Raw genomic sequence first — 22,764 nt, 5'->3', positions numbered from 1 at the left:
GGAATCCCTGAAGGTTTTCTTTGAGCCATAGCTGACCCGTTCCCAAAACTGCGATTGCGGTTGAGTTTTTGAGAAATGTAGAGTTAAAATATCTCTTTACTTTAGGTAAAATTTATGAATTATGATTCATGGAATGATACCAGTTGATTTTATTATCAAAATTAACTAATTTGGCTGTTTCGAAAACAATTAGTAATTAACTCGAAATTAAAAACAATCAAGGAAAATAAGAAGAATCCTGATGATTGCTCGCAGTTTTCAGGTAAATCGCTACAAATCCCACCAGGACTTTATCTCTTAATTTCTTAAAGTATTCATCTACGAGTTGTTTCAGGAGTTCTAACAGAGTTTTTCCCTGTTTTTTCTCGAAAAAAAAATCTAGAAGGATAACTTCAGAAATTTATTATGAGTCCTTCCTAAAATGCTTCCAGCGAATACTTTCTCCAACTCTGATTCAGTCATCTAGGAATTAAAAAAAAATCTAAAAATTATGAGGATTGGAAAATTCATCTTATATGTGCCAGGAAACATTGCTTGAGGAATCTGAAAAGCTTTTTAATAATCTTCAATGATTGTATAAAATAATTTGTTGAGAATGTGGTGCAAGAATTCCTGGAAGTACTAATTAAACGAAGAATTCCCTGTAGGCGGCTTCCACGAAACAATTGTAGATTTATTCGGAGAAATATATATTGAGAAATTCATAGAGTATAATTTTTGAATTAGAACAAATAATTTTACAAACTTATGAAGAAGTGCTTCGAGGAAGTTTTCTTCAGAAATTCGTAAAAAATCTGTCTCATCAATGCTTGATTCTCTATTCCAAATACAAATTACATTTTTGAATAGAAGCCTGATAAAGGTATTAAAATAATTGTAGAACAAAATCTTGAAGTATTCTAGCTTTTACTTAAAGATTTTGTTCTACGATGTTTAAACATATACGAAAAATGTTTAATGAGTAATTTCTGAAGAAATGTTTCCTGAATTTTTGAAAATTCCTGAAAAATTGAAAATATGAAAATTCTCCAGTAAAACCTTTAAGGAAACGCTGATAAAATTGAACATGCAATCTGTAAACGGTAATGGGAGGATATGTTGCAACATTGACGATGTCCTCAAGGAATTTCTACGAATCGTGAAATTCTTGAGTTTCAGATGAAATCTTATCCTCGACATTTCTACTGGGTGATTGCTGAAGACAATCCAGTACATTCTTGCATGGATTTTTGGAAGGATCTTTGGTAGGATTTGTATTCCTCGTATGATGGGAGAATTCCTCGAAAGATTCCTGGAAAGATCACTTATAAATTCCTGAGAAATATTTTCAGTTCATATCTGAAAATGAAGAAAGTTTAGTTGATGGAAATCGTTTATAATAATATACTTTGATAACAGCAACATCAGCTGTGACATTTTGACAATCAATAATTAAACCACACATTGGTTGCTACGACCATCAGTCATGGAACCATAGACGTGTTTGTTTGAACCGTGTAATATATGGTCGAACAGTTCGTTCATACAGAACCTCGAACAGATCGCGCGAATGTCGAACGAATTTTTTAGAGCGAACGTTCGTGCATTGCACGCACTGTGTAATCAAAGCTTTAAGCTTCTCCTTGAAAGGAAGGATAAGCTACTATTTGAAACTTGAAAGAGCTTCCTCTAGAAGCTTGTAAAAGCTTCTCCTATAAACTTAGGAAAGCAGCTCATAATAGCTTGTAAATGCTTCTCCCTAAAGCTTGGAGTAGCCTTTCTCTGAATCTCATTATAACTTTCATCTTGGAATCTCATTATAACTTGCATCTTGGAAAGGCTTCCCTTGAAGCTTGGAAAAGATTCTCCCAAAAGGTTGGAGATGATTCTCTCGGAAACTCTGAAAAACTACTTTCACTACACACACCTTCTTGAAACATTTCTAGAAGGACGAGAAAGTGACTCCTTGATGTCGGGAAAAGTTGCTCATAATGCTTGGAAAAACTTTTCTCAGGAGCTTGGAAAAGTTTCTGTCAGAAGCTTGTAAAAGCGTTTTGATGTTTGGAAAAGCTTCTTTCGAAAAAAAATTAAAGGGTTTTCCATGAAAATTGGAAGAGATTCTTTCAGAAGCTAAGAAAAGCTCCTCTTTCAAGCTTGGAAATGCTTCTCATTCAAGCTTTAAAGATCTTCACTTGAAAGGTTGGAAATGTTCTCTCGGAAGGTCAGAGAAGCTTCTTTCACAATCTTGAAAAAGTTCCAGAAGCATGGGATAGATGCTCCTAGATGTTAGGAAAAGTTTCTCAAACAAGCTTGGAAAAACTTTTCTTAGAAGCTTGGGAAAGTTTCTACCAAAAGCTGTCAAAAATGTTTTGAAGCTTGGCAAAGCTTTTTTCGGGAAATTTTAAAAGATTTTATCACAAAACTTAAAAAGATTATTTCAGAAACTATTTAATTAAAGTTTCTCCTACAAGCTTGGAACTAAAAGCATTAGAAAGCTTTTTCACGAAGCTAAGAAACACACTCCGAAAAAATCATGCGATTTTACGTCTTTTGGATGCACATAAAAGAAGCGAGGCAAATGACGTGAATTTGTATCACGATGGTGTCTGATTCGGAAAATTCCAACCATAGCGGCATCGTTTTCATGCCCTTCATCATGTAAAATTACATTTTTGCAATTCCGTTGCAAATCAGCCTACTTTTTATCAAGAAACTGGATAACATAATGGCCTACTTTTCCTATCGAAAAAAACAGTGCTGAAAAGTGCTACTTTTCGGCACTAATATCAGTATCGATAAGTAGCACTTTTCAGTACTGTTTTAGAAGTTATCAAAATGACGTCGGATTGCATCCATACGACATTTATTCAATTGTTCTGAATTTCACAATGACTTAGTCAACCAGGTTCTGTTTCTACATCCGTTTGACGAACCGAATTGACTCGGATTCGAATGTAGAAGCAGAAGTTAATGGACTGTGAGGGATTCTGAGTTGAAGTGGGACGTAGAGGAGGCGGTAGAATATGAAAGTTCACTACAAAAAAGACGGGAGCTTTATGGGGCGATTAGCGTTTACGTAGACAATTTTGTGTGTTTATAGACAATTCAGCAATATAGGTTATGATTCTCCGACGATCCGAATTTAGCCTGGTTTGGATAGTGCAACGGATATAGAATCGGAAGCCAGTTGACTGTGAGGTATTCTATGTTGGAGCACGATTGTCTTGCGGACATAGAGGAGGCAGTTGAGTTTGTTAGTTCAATCTGAAGAAACTCGGGAGCTTTATGCGGCAGTTCGTGTAGGCTATCCAGTACATGAAAAATAGCTTTCATATTATTAGAAAACTGTAAGCGACATCTTACCTCATCAGCCTGAAAATAGAGTCAACAACGGAAATGTGAAAATTTGTGACAATCATTTCACAGCCTACCTGATTGAGGAATATTGAGTTGTTACTACGCATTGATGCTCATGTGGGTTTTCTTGAAATATGTTAATGCTCCAAGAAATAATCCAACTGTAACAGCATTTTTCGTAATCGCAAAAAATGTTGTATGCAACTCGTTGCAAAACTCGATTTTTTCAGCACTCGTCGTATTTATCCAACTCGGCAAGCCTCGTTGGATAAATGTACAACTCGTGCTGAAAAAATCATCATTTTGCACCTTGTTGCATAAATAACTATTTTCTTTTAATACATCTTTCAGAACCCATTTTTACGTCATTTCATCACTTACATCATGTGTCATTCAGTCATAATGCGAATTACGCCCGGAGTGATTTTCATTATTTTTAAGAGTGAAAGCTTCTTTTAAAAGCTTCCAGAAGAAAGCTTTGAAAGAAGAGAAGCTTTAGCAAAATTATGAAGATGTATTCTTTCAATGTTGGAAGGGAAGCTGATCCAACCATGAAAAATATACTATTCCATACTTCGGGGAAAGGATTTGTAAAATTTCATGGAGAAACTTTAAAACCTTCTAAGAAAAGCTATTCTAACCTTTTAAAAGCTGAAAAAAAACCTTTCCCTTTCCTAAGTTTCTGAATGAAGCTTCTTGAACGAACTGATATTATAATAGTTTATAGTCAAAAGTTTGTAAAGAAAAGATAATCTGGAATATCAATGTCCGTAGATTTTTCCCTTTTAGATCTGTAGAATGTCTTTCTTTTCCAATTCCGTAGATCTGGCATCGCTGGCCCACGCTGAAAATGGAGACAAAAACAAACGACAACGAAAACAACTTTCCCCCATCCTTGAGAGTGCGGCGAGTTTTCCTAGAAAAGCGCATTCCCATTTTGTGGTCTGCTCCGCCGGGTATTGCCGATGTTTCGAAAATGTTTCTTCCTGCGTGGGTGAACGGAAAATTTATTAATTGTTCGAATCGGTCCGGACGACGCGACCAACGACGATTTCGTCGTCATCGGTTGTAGCCACGTTTCCACGGTTTCTAAATTTAGACGCCAAAACTATTACCCATCTCTTCTGATGATCGCTTAACCGGCGGCGGTGAGATTTGCCTCCAATCCCAGCATCGTTGACTTAATACTTCTCCATAAATGTCGACCGTCACTTGTCACGTGACGGCCGGGAAGGGCGATCGTCGTTGATCGTCACATTAATTAATTGAATGTGATAAAATCGTTTCGAATTGACGTCGTTTCCAGCCATTTCTCAGCCGATGGGTGACGAATCAATTCGCGAATCAATCCTTCGCGGGAAAATATTTTCCGTTGGTGCTTTGGGATACATTACTCGACAGCCGAAATTTTATTGTCGCTTCGTGCGTTATTTTTTTTGGACGGTTACTCGGGTAATTTCACCGTCACGGTTCGTTCGGTGTTAATTGAAAAGTCACGACGAAAAACGCGTGGAATGGGTTGCTAGCCGTGTTGGGGAACCATCAATGACCCGGTCTATCGTTGCGAATGCTTCTGTTTTTGGAAACTCTCATTTTTATTTCATCGAAAGCCATCGATCCGCTACGAATCGAATAAAGTTACCCTTTTGCCGACAAAAGAAATTGAAAGTTTGCCTCAGACCCAGCAATAAAATATAAACTTTTTTTTATTAAAAAATATGAAACTGTTGGTGGGAATTTGAATTTGAAATCGTCAATTTGACTTTAAAATGATTTCAAAAGAAGACTTACATAAAAGTTTCTTTTTATGAGAAATGCATTGGTGAGACCGTTCTATTTATTTTTAATTTAAACGTTCATATCCGATTGCAAATTTAGTACCATATGATCAATTTTAATAGTCTCATTTTCTACTTCACACATTTGCCCATCAAATCCGCAGTAAATGTCAAACTGTTGTCGCGCAGTATTGACTGTCAAGATGGCGCCACCGTCGATCTACTCTACTGGCGCGCACCGGCGGTTTGGAATCCGAACAATTGTCAATAGCTGTCGAGACGGGACAGCGTTCAAACGATTTTTATTAGTACCCCTTTGACAAACCTGTTGTACCATTGGAGCACCACGCGCTCACTTGAGCAAAGACCACGAGGAAGAGACGAGTTGGTGGACCGTTTTCGCGCGCCGGTGATAAAGAAGAAGGCGAATGTATGTTAATTTACTAGCCAAACAAACCGTTTGTCGATCGTGGGCGGATTGGCAACGGTATGGGAGTGGGACAGAGGGGAAGGAGGGGTCAGGAAGATATGTCTCGCACATTTCGAGTACACAGCACACGTATTTTTTTTTGTGGACTGTTTTGTCACCGTCTACAACTTGATGTCGTCGTGATGGATTCATAAAATAAGTCCTAGACATAAGAGAATCTAAAACTGTATAATTAAACAATATGGTAGATTTGCCATGTATATGTACCTTACAGCTGTATAAAATCATCTTATATATAAAATTCTGCAAATTTCCTGAGAAAAGATTCTCATCGGAATCCAGAGAGGATTCTTCTCGGAAGAAAGAGGATTCTTCTCGGAAGCCAGAGAGGTTTCTTCTCAGAAACCAGAGAGGATTCTTCCCAGAGTCCTGAGAAAATTCTCCACAGAATCTTGAGAGGATTTTCCTCAGCATCCTGAGAGTATTCTCATCAGAATCCAAAGAGGATTCTCCTCAGAATCCAAAGAGGATTCTCCTCAGAATCCGGAAACGATTCTCCTCAGAATAAAGTATTCTTTTCAAAATCCAGAGAGAATTCTCCTCAGAATCTTGAGAGGATTCTAGTCAAAATCCTGAGAGGATCCTTCTCAGAATCCTGAGACGATTCTTCTCAGAATCCTGAGAGGATTCTCCTCAGAATCCCGAAAGGATTATCCTCAGAATTTTGAGAGGATTCTCCTCAAAATCTTGAGAGGATTCTCCTCAGAATCCTGAAAGGATTCTCCCCAAAATCCCGAGAGGATAATCCTCAGAATCTCGAGAGGATTCTCCTCAAAATCTTGAGAGGATTCTCCTCAGAATCCTGAGAGGATTTTCCTCAGAATCCTGAGAGGATTCTCCTCAGAATCATAAGTTGGTTTTTCTCAGAATCTTAAGAGGATTCTCCTCAGAATCCTGAGAGGATTCTCCTCAGAATCTGGAGAGGATTTTCCTCGGAACCCTGGGATGATTCCCCTTGGTATCCTGAGAGGATTGTCCACAGAATTGTGAGAGGATTCTCCGCAGAATCCTGAAAAGATTGTCCTTAGAATCCTGAGAGGATTTTCCTCAGAATCCTGAGAGGATTCTCCTCAGAATCCTGAGAGGATTCTAGTCAAAATCCTGAGAGGATTCTCGTCAGAATCATGAGAGGATTCTTCTCAGAATCCTGAGAGGATTCTCGTCAGAATCCTGAGAGGATCCTTCTCAGAATCCTGAGAGGATTCTTCTCAGAATCCTGAGAGGATTCTTCTCAGAATCCTGAGAGGATTCTTCTCAGAATCCTGAGAGGATTCTCCTCAAAATCCCGAAAGGATTATCCTCAGAATTTTGAGAGGATTCTCTTCAAAATCTTGAGAGGATTCTCCTCAGAATCCAAAGAAGATTCTCATCGGAATCCAGAAAGGATTCTGCTCAGAATCCAGAGAGGATTCTGCTCAGAATCCGGAGAGGATTCTCCTCAGAATCCGGAGAGGATTCTCGTCAGAATCCGGAGAGGATTCTCCTAAGAATTTTGAAAGGATTCTCCTCAGAATCCTGAGAGGATTCTCCTCAGAATCCTGAGAGGATTCTCCTCAGAACCCTGAGAGGACTCTCCTCAGAATCCTGAGAGGACTCTCCTCAGAATCCTGAGAGGATTCTCCGCAGAATCCTGAGAAGATTGTCCTCAGAATCCTGAGAGGATTCTCCTCAGAATCCGGAGAGGATTCTCCTCAGAATCCGGAGAGGATTCTCCTCAGAATCCGGAGAGGATTCTCCTCAGAATCCGGAGAGGATTCTCCTCAGAATCCGGAGAGGATTCTCCTCAGAATCCAGAGAGGATTCTCCTCAGAACCCTGAGAGAATTCTCCTTAGAATCCTGAGAGGGTTCTCCTCAGAATCCTGAGAGGATTCTCCTCAGAATCCTGAGAGGATTCTCCTCAGAATCCTGAGAGGATTCTCCTCAGAATCCTGAGAGGATTCTCCTCAGAATCCTGAGAGGATTCTCCTCAGAATCCTGAGCGGATTTTCCTCAGAATCCTGAGAGGACTCTTCCCAGAATCCTGAGAGGATTCTTCCCGGAATCCTGAAAGGATTCTCCTCAGAATCCTGAGAGGATTCTCCTCAGAATCCGGACAGGATTCTCCTCAGAAACCGGAGAGGATTCTCCTCATAATCCGGAGAGGATTCTCCTCAGAATCCAGAGAGGATTCACCTCAGAATCTGGAGAGGATTCTTCTCAGAATCTGGAGAGGATTCTTCTCAGAATCCGGAGAGGATTCTCCTCAGAATTCGGAGAGGATTCTCCTCAGAATCCGGAGAGAATTCTTCTCAGAATCCGGACAGGATTCTCCTCAGAATCCGGAGAGGATTCTCCTCAGAAACCGAAGAGGATTCTCCTCAGAATCCGGAAAGAATTCTTCTCATAATCCGAAAAGGATTCTCTTCAGAATCCGAAGAGGATTCTCCTCAGCATTTTGAGAGGATTCTCCTCAGCATTTTGAGAGGATTCTCCTCAGAATCCTGAGAGGATTCTCCTCAGAATCCTGAGAGGATTCTCCTCAGAATCCTGAGAGGATTCTCTTCAGAATCCTGAGAGGATTCTCTTCAGAATCCTGAGAGGATTCTCCTCAGAATCCTGAGAGGATTCTCCTCAGAATCCTGAGAGGATTCTCCTCAGAATCCTGAGAGGATTCTCCTCAGAATCCTGAGAGGATTCTCCTCAGAATCCTGAGAGGATTCTCCTCAGAATCCTGAGAGGATTCTCCTCAGAATCCTTAGAGGATTCTCCTCAGAATCCTGAGAGGATTCTCCTCAGAATCCTGAGAGGATTCTCCTCAGAATCCTGAGAGGATTCTCCTCAGAATCCTGAGAGGATTCTCCTCAGAATCCTGAGAGGATTCTCCTCAGAATCCTGAGAGGATTCTCCTCAGAATCCTGAGAGGATTCTCCTCAGAATCCTGAGAGGATTCTCCTCAGAATCCTGAGAGGATTCTCCTCAGAATCCTGAGAGGATTCTCCTCAGAATCCTGAGAGGATTCTCCTCAGAATCCTGAGAGGATTCTCCTCAGAATCCTGAGAGGATTCTCCTCAGAATCCTGAGAGGATTCTCCTCAGAATCCTGAGAGGATTCTCCTCAGAATCCTGAGAGGATTCTCCTCAGAATCCTGAGAGGATTCTCCTCAGAATCCTGAGAGGATTCTCCTCAGAATCCTGAGAGGATTCTCCTCAGAATCCTGAGAGGATTCTCCTCAGAATCCTGAGAGGATTCTCCTCAGAATCCTGAGAGGATTCTCCTCAGAATCCTGAGAGGATTCTCCTCAGAATCCTGAGAGTATTCTCCTCAGAATCCTGAGAGGATTCTGCTCAGAATCCTGAGAGGATTCTGCTCAGAATCCTGAGAGGATTCTGCTCAGAATCCTGAGAGGATTCTGCTCAGAATCCTGAGAGGATTCTGCTCAGAATCCTGAGAGGATTCTGCTCAGAATCCTGAGAGGATTCTGCTCAGAATCCTGAGAGGATTCTCCTCAGAATCCTGAGAGGATTCTCCTCAGAATCCTGAGAGGATTCTCCTCAGAATCCTGAAAGGATTCATCTAGGAATCCTGAGAGGATTCATTTAGGAATCCTGAGAGTATTCTCCTCAGGATCCGGAGAGGATTCTCCTCAGGATCCGGAGAGGATTCTCCTCAGAATCCTGAGACAGTGTGTTTATTCAAAATCAGTTTTCCAATTCCCGGGTTTTTCTCGGATGCAAAAAAAAAAGTATGACGAAATGATACTGCGACTTGATACCGTCAGACAGGGCTACTTTTGATTCCGGGGGCTACTTTCGACACTCGTGTTCTGGATTTATTTGCAGCATAAATAATAATCTAAGCCATTTTGTGTCTTCAGTACTTTTATTAACCAATACATGCACTACAACCAGGCATGAACAGTTTTTGGAACAACACCAATAATAACAGGATAAACAAGAAAATATATCAAAAAAGTCCGAACAAATATTCGCAAGCTACAAAACATTTGTTATGTAAACTTTGTTGCAAGTTTTCACATATCGTGCAAAGTTATTGGGAGAATCACAAAACTATCGAATATACATTTTTCAAAGAAACATTCGAAAATTTAATGTTGAAAATTATTGTTTTACAAAAATATTCGATCAAAGGTCTTAGTTCTACGACCTTCGTTTTAGTGTAGAGTGTTTATTTGTTTATTTCATAACACAAATAAAATTAAATTAAGGATTTAGAAAGGTGAATAACCATAAAACATATATATTTCAATACATAAAAACAGTAAACTCACAACTTTTTCATGTAAATATTTCATATTTTACATGACTCCTCAGTACAAAGCAATTGCATACTTCATCTGCTACAAATAAACTTCTCTTACGCCATCTCAAAACTATTGAGAAGCAAAATGCATGTAAGATAAGAAAATTTCAATTGTTTACGATCTTGCAAAACATTTTTATTAATTAATTTTTATTTTTAATAATCCATAAAGGATTGCACTTTAAATAAAAACTTTATAGCACATACACTGATAGGCAAAATAAAGTGCCCACCTCACCAGTTTTCGAATTTCTCTCATTGATTTGGTTCAAATTAAAGTTAACACACCTAAATCTTTTTTGATATTTTATTTTTGATATTCTTTTAAAGTTGCACTTACGAAATGTTGATAAAAAAAGAATTTTACTCAAAGAAAAAGAAAATCAATTTGTATTGAAAAAAAAAGTAGTGACAAAAAAAAGTGCCCACTTCCTTCTTGGCCCCAGAAAAGATGATTTAAGAAAAATAAAAAGCAATTTAATAGTTAATGTGTCCTCCTTTGGCCTTAAGGATTTGCTGGAGGCGCTTCGGAATGCTTTTCACCAGGTTTTGTAGGTGTTGTGAATCTAGTTCTTCCCAGGCGCGCTCCAAGGCTTCAAAATAATTATTTTTGTTGGTAACACTAGTTTTGTCAACCCTGGCATCGAGAATCGCCCACAAATTCTCGATGGGGTTCAGGTCTGGGCTTTGTGGAGGCCATTCCAGCGGTTTAATCAGACAAGACCGGAAGAAAGACTTGGTCTTCTTTCCAGTATGCTTCGGGTCGTTGTTCTAGAGAAATATGAATATGGCCCGTCTGGATCAGCGAAACCTCCAGATTTTCCCGCAAGATGATAATGTAGGAATCTGCCGTCATTATTCCGTCGATTTTCACGAGGCTTCCTACTCCACTCCATGAAAAACACCCCCAGACTTTTTGTTCAATACAAATTGATTTTCTTTTTCTTTGAGTAAAATTCTTTTTTTTATCAAAATTTCGTAAGTGCAACTTTAAAAGAATATCAAAAATAAAATATCAATAAAGTTTTAGGTGTGATAAGTTTCATTTGAACCAAATCAATGAGAGAAATTCGAAAACTGGTAAGGTGGGCACTTTATTTTGCCTATCAGTGTATATTCGTTTAACAATAAGCACGAATGTTTTTGTATAAAACTCATGAATCATTGCAGTAATTGGTGGTTTCATCATTCGTGTGTTTGAACTTTAACAGTCAAGCATTCGTAACTGACAGTCTCATTTAAAAGAAGGTAAACTTGAAGTTACCAACTTAAAATTGAGAGGAGCATGTTTTGCAAAAAAAGTGTTATATGCAAGGGGTGGATCACTTGTTCGGTGCACATCTAATGCACATCGATTTGCATTAAATGCATTTTTTCGACATATTCATCAACTTAGCCCTGACACATGCCAAAGTATTGTGCTATAGCAACGCGCCATTGTTTGTTGTGGAAGTTTGTTTTGCTCTTCACTTATTTTCTCCAACTAATCACACATTCTTTTCGTTTCAGATAATCAAGATATAACTTTGAAACGAGTAAATATAGTAAATTACAAACCTGATAAACCTTCAAGACATCAGGCATCTGATTGTTGAGGGACGATATATAGATATATTTGATTCACATTGAGGAGGAGATGATTGATTGCAGAAATACGTTTTTTCAATCTCCTGTAAACTAACCAGGATTAATTACAACTATTGGAATTTCCTTCTCGAGAAATTAAAAGTATATAGCTACTGGTGGCAAATAGAAATCCATCTTCAACTTAATGAAGGATAACAATATGAAGCAAATACAAATTTACTTGACTCAATAACTTGTTTTATTTACTTTCATGTTGGTCGGGGATAGGTCGAAAATCTTCGGGGGTGGGGGGGGACAGAAAGGGGACGGCGAACTTAAGCTCTTAAAGTTGATAATCTACTCCTTAAAGTCTCTTTATTATAAAGCATATTTCTTCACCAGAACGTTGAATGACTGCATCTATTGGTTTAGATCAAGGGACATGAGTGTAGGGAAAGGGGCAAAATTGTGTAAGAGTCTTCGAATGACAGACCTTGTCTTCAAGACCACAACTTTCACTATAAAATTCGCTCCTGGTACCCTGTTACTGCGCGGTCTAACTTACAGACTGACGGCGAATACTGGATACTAAATTTTAATTGGCGGATAAAGGATTAGGATTTCCATAGGATAGTGAAGCCCAAAATTTCAATATCCGATGCTAAAATGAATCAGAGGAGTGCCAGCTGGTCAGAGGCTTCTTCGAAGCGTCCATTCTGCCACCGGCCAAACGTAAGGTTTTTGGAGTTTTCTTCACTGCGGCCTGCATCAGAAAATAGCATCTTCGCTTCACCTATCAGTAGCAGCTTTTCTTGAGCGTATGAAAAAATGAGTTTGACATTCAGTCAAGGATAACAAATAAACATTGGAGCAAGCCATGAATTGCGAATTTGTTGAATGTGCATTTAAATGCATTTGAATGCATGAAATAATTTCGATTTATCAGATGCATCAGAAGTGATCCACCCCTTGGTTATATGTGTAATTTTTCCGAGCTTTATCATTTTCTAAATTAAGTGTGTCGATGAAAATATGTTCAAAAACATCATAATAGACGATAATCTATTGAATCAGTTCAAATTTTATGAGAACAAATAATTTTTTTATTAAATTGAATTGATTTCTAAAAATGTCCAAAGTAGCCCCTTTTTTGTTTTGAAAGACACATTTTTTTCGCTATTCAAGCAATATTTTTATTTCTTGATTGATTTGTCTCATATTTCTCACATTTGTTACGCACATATGCAACTAAAATATATGCAAGAATTATCGAAATCTATCCATAATTCTCAGAGTTTTAATTCTTCAGAGTTGAAGCATGTGGAATTTATGTCAAAAGAAGCCCCGTTTGACGGTAGTTTCGTTTCTTACACGATCACGATCTTATTAACGATTGATTTTTTATTTAATGTATAAAATATGTACTCAAAAAGAATTGAATTTCGAAAGAATTTATAACAAAAAGATATAAACTATTTGTTGAACTATCTTAAAAACCAGGGTGGACGGCTAAATCTCATAGGAAATTCAAGAGAAACAGAAAGTTAGGAATTGCATGAACACATTTCTACTCTGTACATTTATGTTTAGCCTATATTTCCAAAGGACAAATTTCTTCATCCAACGCATTACTTTTTAAGAATGGCTTCGAAATTTTGCATTAGGCGTGACATATGGCTGGTTCCTAGGGAAAAATTCTTGATCTGGCGAAACTTATGTTGGATCTTTTTAACTGAAATGTTTTCTCCAAAAACATTTACTTGTTCTCCTATAAATCTGGCTAATATTTTACATCAAATTCCAAAATTGCGACTTCCAAGCAATCTATCGAAGATTTGGCCAATAATCTCTTCTAGAATCCCGACCAACCAGTCCTTCAATTTCTTTATAGATCTTTATCCAACGATGGCGATCGCCAAAGATTCAAAACGAATCGGTATCGATCGCTATCGAAAATCACTGACTGGTTGACCGGGATTTAACAAAAATCTGGCCAAAAATACCTAAAGGACCTCGCTGGACTGGACTGACTGGAAGAATTCGCTGTAAATTTGCAGAAATCTATACAAGGGGCTTCTTAAGAACTTTGTCATAGCTCAAGGACTAGTCAAAATAGTAATCCATTTACGGCTTCAGCAAGAATCAGTATTACAGTATTATTGTTATTAAAAAAAACTCAAGAAATCCTAATTATAAGCAATGTACTAATAACCTTTTGGGACGATTCAAATATGACTTCCATCGTTTTTTTAGATTTCTAGACCCCCCCCTCCCCCATCTGTCACGCTTTTTCCAATACCTTGTACTCGTACTGTCACACTTTCGTAGACCCCCCCCCCTCCATCTAATGATGGACGTCATTTTTGGATGATCCTTTTCAGTAATATCTCGGAATAAAAACATTGAGGAAACTGGTTAATTATCGAATCGATCCCTGTTAGCCCTCTCTTTCCCATGGTAGCTCCAGAGCTCCACTGGTTTTTGACGAACTTGACACAAACCGAATTAGAGGAATACTTAGCAATATGTAGTTACTGGAATACGATTATATACTCATCAGATTAATCCAATAGCTAAATAACTGTTCCAATAGTAAAACTTTTGATAAACGATCAATTTACTATTGCAAAACAACCAAAATTTTATGAACCGATTTCGAAAAATTTAGATCATTTGTAACATTGTTTGTTAAAGTACTTAAAAAAAAGAAATAGTCGATCAGAGTCGTGGGAAACAGAGGGTTAAGATTCCAGCAAAGATCTCATTGAAATTTTGCATTGATCTAAATGAAAATCTAACAAACATCTCACCAAGAACCAGGAATCTCTAAGTACCCTTCTATAAATTATTCTTCCAAATGTCCAAAAGTTAGTACGCGATGACAGACAGTCATGAACAGTCTTAGAAATTCTTCCTAGTTTCGCCCCGTTTCGGCTATAGTGCTTGAAATTAAAACAAACCGGTATTCTTATGCTTGAAATACATAGTTTCCCGGTGTGTTCTCAAAATTCCCGGGTATTTCCCGTATTCTTCCCGGTCATTTGTAATTCCCGCGTTTTTCCCGCTTATCCCGGATGGATGGACACCCTACTGAGAGGATTCTCCTCAGAACCCTAGGGGGTTCTCTTCAGAATCTTAAGATGATTCCTCTCACTTTCTTAAGAGGATTTTCCTCTAAAAGCTCAGAGAATTCTCCTCAGAATCCTGTGGGACTAGAGTACACCTGCTTATAAGTAAGAAAAAATCTCTTATAATCGCCAAAGAATATTCTAAGAGAGAAGAATCCGTAGAGGATTTCAATCCGTAGAGGATTTCAATAGGATTCTGTGTGATTTATTAATAGAATCTTGCGAAGAAGCCCAAAAAAATTCTGGGAGGATTCTCAACAAGAATACTGAGGGGATTTTAAACAACAATTCGAAGAACATATCAACAGAATTTACTCTGAGAAGACACTTGTTGTACACCCAAACAAAAACCGGAACCACATCCCAAAGCGTGAACTGCTTGCAAAAGCAGAACAAGTTCCTTCGACTCGGTATCGATCAGAAGGGAACGCAAGAAACATCGCACAACTACACGTGGTTCTCGCCGGTTACTTTTCCCGCTATCATTCGCATTTTTTTTTATCCGTGGTTCGATTCTAGCGAAGCACAACAGTTTTTTGGTAAGGTTTTCTTTGTGCGATAATCCGTCGTCATCGCACACCACCATTGACCGCGATCATCTTTGTGAAGTGTGAGTGCGTTCGATCAAAAAATCCACCTTTGTCGCTGCCCTCTGTGCACATGTGAAGCCGCGGATGTGTGTGTCGACTGACACTGGATTATGTTTATATTACTTCAGCGCCTACTACGATGATGCGGCGATTGGGATTTTTTTTTCGTTATTTCGGCGGATAACAAGATTGAGGGAAAGAAGTGCGGGGCGATGGCTTGCTTTGTGCTTGTGTTGCACAAAAAATAAAAGTTAAAAAGGGAATAGAAGGAAAAGGGCGAAAACCGACAAAAATGCATCGTTTTGGAAGTCGATTGTCGAAGTCGTGTTATTTTTCTGCGTGGGTCGCGGATTATTCTTATTCAATTTGGAGGATTTTTTTTTCCGTCGGATGATGAAGAGTCAGGTAATTTGCGAGTACCGGGAACAAACAACAATAAATTCTTGTGTGTTTGCGCAAAACTTTGTCCGAGATTCGCGATGTGCAAAGGGAATAGTTCGCATAGGCATGGGCGTTCCTAGGTTTCCTATCAGAGGGGGGCGAGCGAACTCAAAAGATTATTCACAAAATGTAAGCAAAATCGATCTTTATACACAACGTCATAAACAAATCACTGAAAGCAGAATTGAGTCTAAAAGCGCGATCCGATTTTAATAGGAGAAATCTCGTGTAACTTTCAAAAAGACTTATGTGACAATTAAAGATTCTTTCCTCTCTCGCTCTCTTCGGTTTATAACAGTGCAATACTAAAGCTTTTGGGAAGTTTTTCACTGTAGATTGAAAAACGCAACAGAAGAGGTTAATGTGGCTTTATTGATTAAAGAGAAAGTGAACAAAGAGAGCCTCTCAATGTTAGATAGATCCCTTTACTAACATTTCCTATTTGCCAACATTTCTCGCGTAACTTTTTAGCAAGAGCTCGAAATTCTTCAGACATCCTTGAAAAGGTTTTTCCAAGAATTCCCCTCCGAGAAGTCTGACAGAAATTCTCCCAACAGAGTGTTCCGGGATTCCTGTAGAGATTTCTTGAAATGCATCCAAGGATTCCATCAAAGTTTCTTTTAGAGACATTCCTGAGAAAACTCTGAACATTCTTTCAGTATTTTCTCCAGAAATTCTTCCTGGCTTACATCCTAAGATTTTTCCAAAGTTAACACCAACCACTACTCCAAGATTCTAAGAATTTATCTCTAATCACCAAAATGGCTATATAGGTTCAAACCAAATTTCTCCATGGACTTCTTGAGAAATTCATATTAATAACAGTAAATTTTTTAAAAGCTCTCTTGTATGTTTTTTAACAAGGCTTCCAATTCTAAATATATGCTCTCAAGAATTATTTGAAAATACACATCAAACACTCTCATAGGAATTTCTCTAAAATATGTCTCAGAATTTTCTTAACATGCTGAAATTCATGAATTCCAAAAAGTAATATTTTTAAAAATTTACATATTTGTTTCTGCAGAGGAACATTTCATATAAAAATGATAGTAAAATTTGAAGAAGTATCCTTGAAAGAATTCCCGTTTGAATGTATGTAGGAATTCTAAGGAAAAAATATTTAAGTGCTTCCTATGCAAAGCAAATATCATGAATTATTGATACAGATACCAATGCCAAATAATTTAGGTAAACTTAGCTGTAATTCCTGAAGAACTCTGAAACACAACACTTTAGATATTTTTGGTTTAATTCTTGGATTATTTTCAGAAGAAATTCTTGAAAATTTTCGAGTTTATTATAACAATTTTTGAGGATTTCTTGTCAGGAAGAAATTAGTGATAAAATAAAAGAGTTGCCAGTAGAATATTACAGCAATTAGTCCATCGAAAATCTGCTCCAGATTCCGTCGGAAATCTGATCCAGATTCTTTCGGGAATCTCCTCCAGATTCCGTCGGGAGTCTGCTCCAGATGCCGTCGGGATTCTGCTCCAGATTCCGTTGGGAATCGTTTTTAGATTCCATTGGGAAACTGCACCAGATTGGGTAGAAAATTTGCTCTATATTGCGTGGAAAGTCTGCTCTAGATTCTGTCGGAAATCTGCTCCAAATTGCGTCTGAAATCTGCTCTACATTCCGGTCGAAACCTGCTCTACATTCCAGTTGGAATCTGCTCCATATTCCGTTGGAAATCCGCTCTAGATTTCATCTGGAATATGCTTCTGATTACGTCTGCAACCTGCTCCAGTTTCCGTTGAGAATCTTCTTTAGATTTCATCTGCAATCGGCTCCAGATTTCGTTTGGAATCTGCTCCAGATTCCTTCTGGAACCAGCTGCAGATTTTCGGATTTCCGGGAGGAAAATACTCCGGACTTCCGGGAGGAAAGTCCTCCGGATTTGCGGGACGAAAGTCCTCCGAATTTGCGGGACGAAAGTCCTCCGGATTTGCGGGACGAAAATCCTCCGCATTTGCGGGACGAAAGTCCTCCGGATTTCTCCAAAGAATGTCTATTTTTTCACCTGAAACTCCTTCAAGTATTTCTTCATGGTTATTTCTCAAGGAATTTATGTTGAAAAATTCCACCATGAAATAATTCAGAGATTTTTTTCAAAGACATTTTCAAGGATTTCAATAGTTCCATCAGGGATTTTCCAGAAATTTCACTACAAAATCCTCCAGAGGTTCCACCTGCAATTTCTTTATTCAGAGTTCTACCAGTGATCCCTCAAGGGACTCTAAAAAACCTTCAGGGACTTCCCAAGGAATTTCTCTTGGAAATTTTGCCGCCAAATAATTCAGAGATTCTTTTGAAAACTCCTCCAAGGATTACAATATTTCTTTGGGGCACTTCGAGGGTTTCATCAGGGAGTCCAGCAATTTCTCGAGGGATATCTCCACAGAATTCCTTCGGGAATTCGTCTAGAAACTCCTTCAGCGATTCTTCAATGAATTGATCCAGGCAAATTTCACCGCTTCATAATTTAGGTTTTTTTCGTAAAAACTTCTCCAGGAACGCAAGTAATTCCTTCATAGATTTCATCTCGACATAATGCAGATATTTTCTCGAAATTTTTGCGAGGACTTTTTCAATAATTCCCCCTGTCATTCTTCTGGAATTTCACCATTCCTCCAGAGATTCTTCCAAGATTTACTTCTTCAATTTATCCAGAGATTGCTAAAAATGATCTTTCAGACAAATCTCCTGGAAATTTCCCAGTGATTCTATCAAGGATTTCTCTAGGGATCTACCAAGGATTACTCCAGGAATTACTTCTGCAATTTCTTTAGGATTTGCTTTAAAAAACCTCCAGGGACTTCCCAGGAATGCCTCAAGGGCATTCTGCCGCCAAATAATTCAGAGATTCTTTTGAAAACTCCTCCAAGGATTACAATATTTCTTTCAAAGATTTTACCTTCACATTATTCAGATACTTTCCATAAATTTCCTCAAAGATTCCCCTAGAGACTCTTTCCCGAATTCTTCCACAGATTTCCCCAGAAATTCTCGCTAGATAACTCAACGGGACTCCTCCAGGATTCCATCGGGCAGAATTCTCCTGAAAATCCTGAGAGAATTCTCCTCATTATCCTGAAAGCATTCTCCTCGGAATCCTCAGAAGATTCTCCTCAAAATCCTGAGAGGATTCTGCTCTGAATCATGAGAGGTTTCTTCAAATTCCCTAAAGAATTCTCCTCCTGAAAGGATTCTCCTCAGAGTCCAGAGAGGATTCTCCTCAGAATTCTGAGCGAATTCTCTTCGGACACCTCAGAGGATTCCCTTCAGAATCTCAAGAGGATTCTACTCTAAAAACTCAGAGCATTCTCCTCACTTTCCTGAGCGGATTTACTTCAGAATCGTCAGAGGATTCTCCTCCAAATTCTTCTCAGAATCCTAAAAAGATTCTCGTCAGAATCCATAGAGGATTTTCCTCAGAATCGTGAGAGGATTCTCCGCATACACCAAGAGGATTTTTCTCAAAATCCTGAGAAGATTTTTCTCAAAATCCTGAGAAGATTTTTCTCAGAATATTGAAAAGATTCTCCTCAGAATCCGTAGAGGGTTCTCCTTAGAATCCTGAGAGAATTCTCCTTAGAAAACTGAGAGGATTCTCCTCAGAAACCCAAGAGCATTCTCTTCGGAATCCTGAGAGGATTCTCCTCAGAATTGTCCTCAAAATCCTGAAAGGATTCTCCTCACAATTCCGGGAGCATTCTCCACAGAGTCCTGAAAGGGTTCTCCTCAGAATCCTGAGAGAATTCTTCTCAGAATCTTTAGAGGATTTTCCTCGGAATTCTGAGAGGATTCTTTCCGGAACCCTGAGAGGATTCTCCTCAGAGTTGTCCTCAAAATCCTGAGTGGATTCTTCTCACAATCTTAAGAGGATTCTCTTCAGAATCTCGAGAAATTTCTCCTTAGAATCTTGAGAGGATTCTCTTCAGAATCCTGAGAAGAATCTCCTCGGAATCTTGAGAGGATTTTCCTCAGAGTTGTCCTTAAAATCCCGAGAGGAATCAACTCACAATGTTAAGAGGATTCTCCTCAGAATCCTGAGAGGATTATCCTCAAAATCGTGATAGGATTCTCCTGAGATCTTGAGAAGATTCTCCTTAGATAAAATACTCTTTGGAATCAGGAGAAGATTCTCCTCGGAATCCTAAGAGGATTTTCCTCAGAATTGTCCTCAAAACCCTGAGAGGATTCTCTTCAATACCCTGAGAGGATTCTCCTCACAATCATGAGAGTATTCTCCTCAGAATCTCAATGTTCGCCTTAGAATCTCGAGAGAAATCTCTTCAGAATCTTTAGATTTCTCCTCGAAATCCTCAGAAGATTCTCCTCGGAATCCTGAGAGAATTCTCCTCAGAATATTCAGAATATTGAGAGAAATCTCTTCGGAATCCTGAGAAGAATTTTTCGAAGGAATTTCTCCATAAGCTACTTAATGTATTTCTTATGTGGAATTTCTTTAAGACAAAGATTGTTCAGACAAGGAGAACTTCTACAAGGATTCCAGTATTTCTTTCAAAAATTTCCTCAAAGATTTTACCAAGAAATAAATTGAGATAGTTTCCAGAAATTCCTCCAGGAATACTTTCGGAGACTCCTCCGAGAATTACCTCTGGGATTTCTCTCTAAGTTCCTCAAGGGAAACTATGTGGAATCGTACAGTGATTTCTACAGTGCGTTCAACAACAACAACAACTTCCCAAAAGTTTCAGTATTGCACTGTTATAATCGAAAGAGAGCGAGAGCGGAGAGAATCTCTCATTGTTGCATAGGCCCTTTAGTAAAGTTCAGCGAGATTTTCTTACTGTTGTTGTGTTGCCAGTGTCGCCATAATCGCGAATCGCTGATTTTGAATCTTCTTCCATACTCCATTGCACTGTGACGTCACGCATCAATTTTGACAGGTACTGGTCCTGTTGTTTACAGTTTGGACTTAGTACTTTTTTCGAATCATTCTTAATTTCGTGCAAGTTTGCTGCGAGGAGAGATCAAATCCACTGCAGATACCCACGGATCGTATTATTCTATCTTCCTACCGTGGAAAATCGTCACTATCAGCATGCTGGTGGTAGAAATGCGAAGATGAAAAAATGATGGAAAAAACGACTAAGTCCGAAACGTAAACAACAGGACCAGCAGCTGTCAAATAAGTGAGGTTAGGCTCGTCATATGCAGCGCTCTATTGCCCCCCTTGACTACGCCCATGTGCCAAAGCAGAAAACTTCCACCAGAAAAAGAATATGAAATGAATAGGAGCGTGAGACAGAGAGGGGGAAGACAAAAGCAAAAAATGACACTTTTAAAAAGCTGGGCGAATGGTTTTAAATTGAAATCCGAAAAAAAAACTGGAAAATAATTATTAAAAGTCCGGAGCCGGAGTTTTGCGAAATGGATAAAGTTCCACACTCCATCGTGCGATCGTTATGATAAATGAGCAAAAATAACTACTTTCTCCAGCAGTCAGTGTTGTTCTGGTGCTGCAAAAACTTACACAAATTCGCCGGTTCGTTTTCCCGCTTGCTGGATTACGATACTCCCCCTCGGAAGAAAAGGATGGAAACTTCTTTGGGGCTGCTATGGACACCTTGCGCGCTAGCCAATTAATTATCCTAGCCTGCTTTGACTAGGAAGATGCTTTTACACCTGGTCACACTCGGTATGCAATCTGGATTCAATGACTGCTTTTCTACGTATTGGTGCACTTTTTTTTCCCCAAATTCACTTCCAAGAACAGAATTATTCACTTCATCAACCCCCTAACTTCGGAACTGAATGATGACACCAAGTCACTCGCGCACCGGAAGATTTCGGCGTCGATTCTCCCGGAGGAACACTTGCACCGTCGCACCACGTAAAATGAAAGCGAAAACGGCCGACGACCACTGGAAACTTCGCGTAATTCGAGAACACTGAACTTGATCGAAATCAGCAAAAATCCACCGGCCTACTATGCAACTGACAGAATCTAGAACACGATTATTCCGATTTGGACCAATATTCCAATTTAGACGATTTTAGAGAAAAGGAGGACTTTCCGAGCCACGCGCGCGTGTGTATCGACTGAGAAAAGTTTTTTCCGAAACTAAAAAACTGCGACGGACGGCTGATGAATAGCGACGACTGCGACGACCCTCCGAGCGACGGACGACCGACGACAATATGTGTCTTTGATTGTGTGTGCTGCTTCGTGTGTCGTGTAAATATATCCAAAGTGTCATCCGCACACAACTACTGCGTGTGTCATTCCAGCTGTTTCCGCCACCCCCTTCAAGGAAGCAACCAACGTTGCATGCATCACACACAACCATCGGCCGCTAAACTAACTCAAAAATCACGAACACGATAAAAAAAAAACGATCACGCACACAAGTTCGGGTATCGAGTACTGAGCGAACAGCCGCCGAATATTCATCATCGCGTGCATGCCGGCAGGAGCAAAACAAAGAAAATAAGCCGCCGTTAGGGGTAAGTAGTCCGTGTCGTTTGATTTGGCAGCCATGATTTAGAATAATAAGGTCCAATCCTCATGAACACTATTGACTCTAGGAAGTATCAACATATGCGCTGTCATGCAAAAAGTGTGCTGATATGTTTTCAGCCACAGGAATGAAAAAACAACTAATTTTCATCACTTCAATTAATTTTTAAAATTCGACTAAAGAATCGTTTCACCTTAACCAAATCACGCACACCATCAAAAGTAAGCATGTGGTGATCATCAAGCATGGCGCAGCAGCCGGCGGCGGCGGCGGCGAATTGGATAATCATCGTCATGGTGCGACGACGGCGAGCGAACACTACATGCGCGATACAATGGCGCACCGACCGACGCCGTGATCTACCGGATGATGGTGGTGATGACTCGGGTAATCAATGATGATGATGGTTCTGCATTTGAAAGAAGCGGTGTCGCAGTGGGGCGGAATGGCAATAATCGTGGATAAAACATGTCGCTAGGCATTTTTTTTTTAATTTCAGAGTCGAATACTCGACTGAAGAAGTCTGTAAGTCGCAGACGAAATAGGCCTACCGTGCTGCATCCATACCCGGACGCTTTAGAAGAGGAAAATGTTCAAGCTCTCTTTGAACAAGTTTATGACAAATTAGAACGTAATTCAATTTA

General features: G+C 39.2%; 1 protein-coding gene across 9 annotated transcripts in view; it reads right to left on the bottom strand.

Moving 5' to 3' along the window:
* Window positions 1-22,764, bottom strand: part of LOC5578520 (polypyrimidine tract-binding protein 2) — a 1,002,030-nt gene that overhangs the window by 796,768 nt on the left and 182,498 nt on the right. For 8 of the 9 annotated variants that reach the window (XM_021857609.1, XM_021857612.1, XM_021857615.1 and 5 more), the window contains exon 1: window positions 21,133-21,774. The exons of the other annotated variant lie outside the window; for it this stretch is intronic. The gene's annotated coding sequence lies outside the window, so the exon portion shown is untranslated. Of the gene's footprint in view, window positions 1-21,132; window positions 21,775-22,764 lie in introns of those variants that run through there. 9 annotated transcript variants of the gene reach the window in all.

This window comes from Aedes aegypti, chromosome 1, assembly GCF_002204515.2.
Source record: "Aedes aegypti strain LVP_AGWG chromosome 1, AaegL5.0 Primary Assembly, whole genome shotgun sequence".
Lineage (NCBI taxonomy): Eukaryota > Metazoa > Arthropoda > Insecta > Diptera > Culicidae > Aedes > Aedes aegypti.
This window is presented reverse-complemented; position numbering and strand designations above follow the sequence as displayed.